The following is a 7,665-nucleotide window of genomic DNA, read 5'->3' on the forward strand; positions in this document are numbered from 1 at the left end:
TGGACACCCAACTTGATATATATTTACCATCTGAATCTAACCATGTTATTAAAAAACTGTAGCTTTATCTTGAAAAAAATCATTAACATGGCCTTTGTCTCAAAATATATTCAATCATTTTAGCGATTCTCATTTGCTAGTTACATATTCTGTATAATTAGATTACTGTACTAATTACTCTAAAAAGCATTGGATTACTTATACGTTCTAAATCCCATATCAACTTCAACCAGTTGAACAATACAAGGATAAAAACAAAACTGCACTCTTAATTCCTTCAAATAAACAATAGGTCTATTGTCAGCAAGGTGCAGGCAGACGATGAAGCAGCAGAAGATGAGAAGATGATGATAAACACAGAGTTTAGTAAAAATCCAAAAGGTAATCCACAGATGGCTTAGAACATACACTGATGCTAACATAAACGTAGACCGGACGGACAAACACTGAGTGAAGGTGAGGAACTAATATACACATGGTGAGGAAAATGACAAACAGCTGTGATGATGATTAGTGTCCATATACTAATGAGTGGCGGGAAATTCAAACAAAGGAACACGTGACTAATGAAAACAAACAAAGTCCATGAAAACTAAACTAATAATGAACACAAGTGACAGAACACGCCTCCTGGAAGGCATGACCTCACAGCGTGGAGATGAGAAGGGGGAAGCTTAGGAGGTGGATGAAGGGATGGTGATGGGAGGACGATGAAACCCCCGCAGCGAAGCTGGATGATGTCCACTTACGCAGACCCAGAGCACAGCAGGGATGACAGCCCACGGTGGAGTCGAGGGAGAGAGGAGCCAAGGCGTTGCTGTGGCTGACGACATCCATGTGACGACCGACGAAGAAGGAGCCGATGGATCCCAGGGCGCAGACGGAGAGCCGATAGACTTGAGTAACACAGCTAGTACTGGAGACCTAGGTGAAGCTGCGGTGAATAGTATCTGAAGTGGAGACAGAGTGAAGGAAGGAGGAACCCGCTGTAGCCGTAGGGGTGGAGAGACTGAGCGCAGGGGAAGGCTCGCAAGGCTCGCTGAGAAATGTAGCCGTAGGGGTGGAGAGACTGAGCGCAGGGGAAGGCTCGCAAGTCCGTGGCATAGGCAGAATGACGACTGACCAAGATGAAGCCGGAGGGACGAGAGAACCTGGTGGAGCCGTAAGGTCGAGGGTCTCTGGTGGAGCTGAAAGTCGACGGGCCGAGGTGGAGCCACAGGATCCTCTCGCTCGTGTGAGGCTGGTGGTTGCACGACCTGCGGCTTCACGTCGCAGCAAGGCATCACTGTGGAAGGCAAAGAGCTGCAGGCATCCAGCAGAGGCGGGGCTGGAGGACTGGCTGATCTTTGCAGTGAAGGTGACCGAGGTATATTTGACGTGATCAATAATGGTAATTCCAATTCCCAGCAGGTCGATGAATGATACGGTCTTACTGCGGTCTTGCAACAGCAATGGTGACGAGCAAACAAATGTTTCGCAGTCCATACAAGTTTCAGTGCTGTCTTGAAACAGCGATGATTTAGAACAGACAGATGATACCAGGTGGAATAGGGTGGGAGGCAGTATCTCTTTTCAAATCCATCAGCCAGTCCCCCATGTCCGAATCCACCAGTATTCCCTCTATTGCTGCTGTCGCTGGCTCATACCCCTGATCAGACTCACTCCTGGGGTACCGATGGTCGGCGATGTCCCTTCCTCTTTGGGCTCTGGCTCACGCATTGCGGCGGGGGGTTGCTCTGCGTTTGCAGGGGGCTCTCGTGAAGTCTCTGCGGTCGAGGGTGGTGGGCTGGGATCAGGGTCTGGCTGTGTCCTGGATCGGGGACAGACACTCTCCAGGCTACAGGGTTGTGGTAGTTGGCCCCGATCCAGAACAGCGATTTGAGGGTCTCGTCGTCGTAGGGGAAGGTGACAGCAAGACGACAGAATAGTTCATCTGAGCCACCGCAGCAAATTTTGCAGCGTATTCCATATTTGGCTCCGGTCTTATGTCAGCAAGGTGCAGGCAGACGATGAAGAAGGAGAAGAATATGATGATTTAAAACACAGAGTTTAATAAAAAATCCAAAAGGTAGTGATGGGACGGTTGATACCGGGGCTCCGATGCTCCGACGCAGTTTTCAAAGCACTATTGTATCACACATGCTTGTATCGAAATGACAGTACCACGTGATTGATGACGTTTGAAGCTTCGAACGCCATGCAGTATCGGAAGGTCGGGACAGCGGGTTTAAAAAAAAAATTGGCGCTTCACAACCCCACCTGATGCATAAAAAGGGAAATTATTATGGAGGAGGCATTATTTAAATGATTTAACACTACACTTCCCTATAACATTATTAATATTTTTTTTAAACCCCAAATATTTATTAATTACAATTACAATTACTATAACTTATATTATTATATACAATATGTGAATCCGTTGACCAGGCAACACTTGACACGAGTTGTGGTCTCATTGGCACAAATGAATTTAGATGAGATCTGTATTGATCCCACACTTTTATGTCACAGACTTCCGAAGCTTTGCTTGGTCACATGCTTTTTCTGCTCTGCAGTGATTTGTTAGATATGGTGGAGAAAACAAGTGTGACCACCCAGATGTCACTAATGCGCATTGTGTTACAAACTTCGAGTAGGCTAATGAAAGTTTTTTCGGCACAATTTGATGAAAGCCTCAAATGCTTCAGAAAGCCTCGGTTTCCCATCACTACCAAAAGGTAATAATCCACAGATGGCTTAAAACAAACAGCTAACACTAATGCTAACATAGACCAGACAAACACTGAGTGAAGGTGAGGAACTAATGCTGCGTTCCAGGCAGGTTTTTGAGCACTTAAATCCCGACTTCAAACCACGACTCACGACTTTGTAGCATTCCAGGCCAGTCACGCCAAACTACCTGAGCGCAATATACATACTTATTTTTTCAGACACATAACATTGTAATACATAATCGTGTGTGTATATACACTCACCGGCCACTTTATTAGGTACCCCATGCTAGTAACGGGTTGGACCCCCTTTTGCCTTCAGAACTGCCTCAATTCTTCGTGACATAGATTCAACAAGGTGCTGGAAGCATTCCTCAGGGAGTTTGGTCCATATTGACATGATGGCATCACACAGTTGCCGCAGATTTGTCGGCTGCACATCCATGATGCGAATCTCCCGTTCCACCACATCCCAAAGATGCTCTATTGGGTTGAGATCTGGTGACTGTGGAGGCCATTTTAGTACAGTGAACTCATTGTCATGTTCAAGAAACCAATTTGAAATGATTAGAGCTTTGTGACATGGTGGAAGTAGCCATCAGAGGATGGGTACATGGTGGCCATAAAGGGATGGACATGGTCAGAAACAATGCTCAGGTAGGCCGTGGCATTTAAACGATGCCCAATTGGCACTAAGGGGCCTAAAGTGTGCCAGGAAAACATCCCCCACACCATTACACCACCACCACCAGCCTGCACAGTGGTAACAAGGCATGATGGTTCCATGTTCTCATTCTGTTTACGCCAAATTCTGACTCTAACATCTGAATGTCTCAACAGAAATCGAGACTCATCAGACCAGGCAACATTTTTCCAGTCTTCAACTGTTCAATTTTGGTGAGCTCTTGCAAATTGTAGCCTCTTTTTCCTATTTGTAGTGGAGATGAGTGGTACCCGGTGGAGTCTTCTGCTGTTGTAGCCCATCCGCCTCAAGGTTGTGCGTGTTGTGGCTTCACAAATGCTTTGCTGCATAACTCGGTTGTAACGAGTGGTTATTTCAGTCACTGTTGCCCTTCTATCAGCTCGAACCAGTCTGGCCATTCTCCTCTGACCTCTGGCATCAACAAGGCATTTCCGCCCACAGAACTGCCGCTCACTGGATGTTTTTTCTTTTTCGGACCATTCTCTGTAAACCCTAGAGATGGTTGTGCGTGAAAATCCCAGTAGATTAGCAGTTTCTGAAATACTCAGACCAGCCCTTCTGGCACCAACAATCATGCCACTTTCAAAGTCACTCAAATCAACTTTCTTCCCCATACTGATGCTTGGTTTGAACTGCAGGAGATTGTCTTGACCATGTCTACATGCCTAAATGCACTGAGTTGCCGCCATGTGATTGGCTGCTTAGAAATTAAGTGTTAACGAGCAGTTGGACAGGTGTACCTAATAAAGTGGCCGGTGAGTGTACATACTTATTGTTTCAGACACATGACATTGTAATACATAATCTTGTGTGTATTATTATCATTATTATTATATTATTATTAATTTGACTGCAACGTTATATTGTCCTAAAGTGTATTCTCACTGTGTACCGCCCATAGACAGTATAAGAAATGGACAGAGCCATCTCATTGGAACTCAGTTGAGACAGTTGAAGCCCATTTTTAGCGATTTCTGAGCACTTCCGTTCCTGACGCGCAGACTCAAACCGACTCAAACTAAGCTTGATGACGTGAGCAACCTGTCTGACAGACGTTACTCTTCTAGTAGCTGTGCGTGAAAATTGCCAACGGCAATCTTGCAGAGACGGGGAACTTGAGCAAAGAGTCCTTTGGCGTGGGTGAGCAGGAGTAAGTATTCCGTTGCTTTTATGGACTCATTATCTATGGGCTTCTCCCTTGACGGGACGTCCCCCCGATTGCCTGCGAGCTTCTCCTCCTGTCTGTACGGTAATTTCTGTACAGCGCGACAGAGAGTCGAGTGGTTATGACGCAATCGTTAGCCTATTTTTACTAAAACTGTTTCTACGGGGCCATAATGTAACATAGAAGGTAATGGAGCACTTTATACATTGTCGTGTTTCTTTAGAAATAAATAATGGACAAATGGAGTCTTTAAACGCCTCAGATGTAAAGTTATTCGCTGTCAAAGTGACGCCAAAATGAATGGGAGTCAATGGAAATGCTAACGCAAGTGAAGTTCTGCTACAACATGGCGGCACCCGGCCGGCTTCAACTTCCGGTCGATGGATTACCCCCTTGGTACCGCCTGCAGAAACACTGCATCCGTAGGGGCTGCCATTGTTGTTTTGTATGGTTTTGCGGGCTATGTGACGTCAGAACTCGTAACTGGGAGTACATCGATCTAGTACGAGTTAATAAAAAATAAAAAAATAAAATAAAAAAAAAGATCTAGTACGAGTTCACGGGTGGTAAGTCACGGGTTTGACTGCCGTTCCAGTGCACTTTCACGGGTATAAGGTTGGAAAAACATGGGTTACAGGTTGCCTGGAACGCGGCATAACATACACAGGGGATGAACTAAATGACATACAGCTGTGATGATGATGATTATGGTGCGTTCACGTGCTATGGTAATTATGGTAAATACCAAAAGCCGACATGGAAAATGCACATGAACACCCCCTCATGTGGTATTTTCCACTGGGCAACTCGTAGAATATTTTGATGCACGAGTTGCCGAGATGAGATTACCTTTGACCTTTTCAAAATGGCGGAGAGCAACGCAAGAGTTGTGAATGGTAAAAATATGTACTATTCATGATCTAGAAAATATACAGCATATTATTTACCGTTTGAGTTTTGATAAATCATTTTCTTGCTGTAGCAGATGACTTAAGCAATCTAAAATAGTTTTAGCTAAATAACAGGTCTGGATCTCCATCTTTTTACCACATTACGACAACAAAAGCACTTGAACGCAACACACTGGTAAATACCAGTTCACAAGTGGAAAATATCATATTTTCCATAGCACGTGAACACACCATTAGTGTCCATGGAAACTGATGAGTGGCAGGGAATTCCAACAAAGGAACACATGTGACTAATGAAAACAAACAAGGAAAAGGTTACATTAAAAACATACATGTTAACATTAGATGTTGAATTCTGATGTTAAATCCACTATTGTTTTATAGATAGAATTGTTCTATACAGTATTTAATGCAAGTAGGTACATCAGAAGTAACTGTGATTAAATTACAGAAAAATTCATCAATTTCTTTACTTTTCAAGGGAAAAGTAATTAAATTACAGTAATTAGATTACTTAGTAATACTGTTATATTGGATACCGTTATATTGCCTGCCTCGCAACCCGTTACTTGCAACAGCCACTCGACCCCCGATTGTAAATCTGACATTTTGAATATAGCGACTCACTGTATATATATTATATTGACTCACTGAATATATTGAATAAAATGAAATTATACATTAAATATGAAAGTAAAACAGTGGTGACAAGTTTGCGAGTCATTGAATCAACAATTCAAACAGCTGATTCAATCAGGAACAATGCAAGTGAAGGGCTGCGTCAGAAAACTGATAAATGCTGCCTTCGGAGGACGCATTCCAAGGTCGGAAGGCATCAAGGCACGTCCAAATGCAATGTTTCACTTCCTGTCTCCTGAGATACCTTCATCTGATCGATTTTTGAAGGCAGCATAGAAGTATTCTTCGCTGCCTTTGATATTCCACAATCCAGTGCTTTCCATTCTGTGACAGTTGAGCTAGAAAAATAAAGATGGTGTCTGAAATTTGCGGCTGGTCATCAGTTTGTGTGTAAATGTACATTTTTGATAAAAGTTTTTCACTTATGTCATTTCTAGCGAGAAATTGCTATTGTAGTCATTAAATATTCACTTAGTTTTCACCAAAGCTTGCTCTATTTTAATGTAGATAATTTAACCATTACGTTGCCCCAGAAGTCTGAATCAGTTTCGTGAGGTAACGTTACCTTCGTGCACAAATGCTGCCTGCAGATTCATTGCCTGACAGGACAACGAGGCAACAAGTCAGCTGCCTAAGTTTTCGGACGCATCCAAGGTCTTTCTAAATGAGTCATTGAATCAATCACTCAACCCCTTCATCACAAATTGTGGATTCAATCAAAACATTGTTGTGTTGCTAGGAGTAGCAACTGTTCTGCTGTGCCTTTGTTTGGACATTTTAAAAAAATTGCGAAATAGAGCAAAAACAATCAATATTCACAATATTGTGTTTAAAACTCACTGTTGTATAAAATCATTATCACATTTGCAATCATCCAGATCTTCAGGAATATAGAACTGTTGATCTTGTGATATACAAAAAACAAGTAGGCCTACTCATGATGGGGCAGTTTTATTCATATGGTGGAATTTTTGCCCCAAGCCCTAATTCATTTCTATCTCTTGTGTCGATTACCACAGTGTAACAAAATGTAAATTTCACAAAAAAACATCACCCTTGGTATCATACATGATAGACAAAACTAGAAATAACAATAAAGATAGCACACGTATGTCTGCAAGATGTCTGTTACATCTGATAAACATCTTTAAGATGTCAGTTTAACATACATTCTAAATCATTACATCTTAAAGACATCTTCTAAACGTCTATTTCACATCTGACAGGAAACGTCCTATTGCAGATGAGCAAACACTCTAAAAAACGTGTGCTATCAGGGATAGTTGTCACTTGTCACAAAAAAACAATACATGACAAAATATAGGCTACAGACAATTTGGCAACAAAGCATGTTAGTGTCATAGTATTTGATCCTCACTTAAAAAATACACAAAAAAATCTCAAAATAGTAATAGCGTGATGTGATTATTACTTACTGCGCGGCAAGGGCTACCCCTTACAGCCTCGTTTTCATTCCTGTCAAAAATATAGCGGCTCCAAATAATTTTTGGAGCAACTGTAATGTATACGCCA

The sequence above is a fragment of the Rhinichthys klamathensis genome, unplaced genomic scaffold, assembly GCF_029890125.1.
Source record: "Rhinichthys klamathensis goyatoka isolate OS25496 unplaced genomic scaffold, OSU_Roscu_1.1 h1tg000108l_1, whole genome shotgun sequence".
Classification (NCBI taxonomy): Eukaryota; Metazoa; Chordata; class Actinopteri; order Cypriniformes; family Leuciscidae; genus Rhinichthys; species Rhinichthys klamathensis.